Genomic DNA, 1285 nt, shown 5'->3' with positions numbered 1-1285 from the left:
TAGGGCGGCGGGGGGAGAGGGAGAGCGCCCGAGTCCGAGGATTACCGCAGGACCCCGTGGGGCACCTACTCCCCCGTAAGCAAACTAAGCCCTCCTCCACGCGTCTCCTCCGCGGCACTCCGAGGAATTCCTCTTATGGAACTCTGCTGCAGGGTCCGGAGACGCGGGCTTTCCGCGGATGAGTTTTGGAAGTGGGCTGTGCGGTTCCTGCAGCTCGCCGCGAGACTTCCCGGCCCTGTTCCCCCCATCAGAACCCCTCCCTCCCAGTCGGCCTGCGAATGAGGTCATGCCCGAGCCATCCCGGGGGTGGGGGATTTGGATCCTGCTGCAGAGAATGTGTGGTGGGGTGGGAGAGGGCGGCAGAAGGCAGAGAACCACGGCAGCTCATACCGCATTAGAGGGTGGGGGCCAAGTCTCCCTTTGAGACCGGCTTCCAGAAGCGGCGGGGAGCGGGGAGAGCCGAGAGTTTGTTTACAGACCTGAGATCCAGGCTGGGGGTGGGGAGGAGGAGAGTCCTGTCCCTGCCGCGAGGCACATCTGGAGCCACCCCGAACATCTGGCTGAGCTCGAGTACAAGCCCCACACCCCCCACCTCTCGGGGCTGAGGTGCCTCTGTGACCCTCACGGTCCTTAGGCTCCCAGGGTCGGGCTCAGAAGGGTAGTCGGAGGTACCCCGAGTTCCCCCACCCCACCCTTCCCACTTCCAAAATAACCCGTCTCCGCGGGCAACCGGGCGCATCATTCTCAGAGGAGCAGACACATCTAGCAAGACTCGAGCCTCTCGGGTCAAAGCCCGAGGTTGCGGGGCTGGCCTCGCTCCGTGTGGCAGGTAACCTTGAAGCGGTTGCTGGGCGTCACCGGCTTGCGGTGTTAGCTCTGCGAGCTGCAGGGCAGTAGGCTTCAGGCCCGGCCAGCGCTGACTTTACGCGAAGAGTGGACACTCTGCTCCCGCGCGTGGTGCGGGCTCAATCGGGGAGGGGAGGGGAGGCCAGGCCCCTCCGACCTCTCTAGCAGCTGAGTTTCCAGGGACTTCCAGAGCCCAAGCCTTATAACCACCTGTTGGAGCGGGGCTGCTGCTGCGCTCCCGTGCCCACCGTGTGTTCAGCCCAGGCGGTCCCTTCACTCGCCCAGGGCAAGCGGGGTACCTTGGACCTTATCCCCAGCGGGGTTGGAAACGGACCGCTTATCTCTCCAAAGACACTACGCTTAGACGCGGGCCCACTATGCTCTTGGCATCAAGGGAGGCTCAGCGCCCGGCCTGAAGCAAGGGTTCGGGAAGTTCGGG

This window comes from Pteropus alecto, unplaced genomic scaffold (genome assembly GCF_000325575.1).
Source record: "Pteropus alecto unplaced genomic scaffold, ASM32557v1 scaffold7, whole genome shotgun sequence".
Classification (NCBI taxonomy): Eukaryota; Metazoa; Chordata; class Mammalia; order Chiroptera; family Pteropodidae; genus Pteropus; species Pteropus alecto.
Note: the sequence above shows the minus strand (reverse complement) of the source record.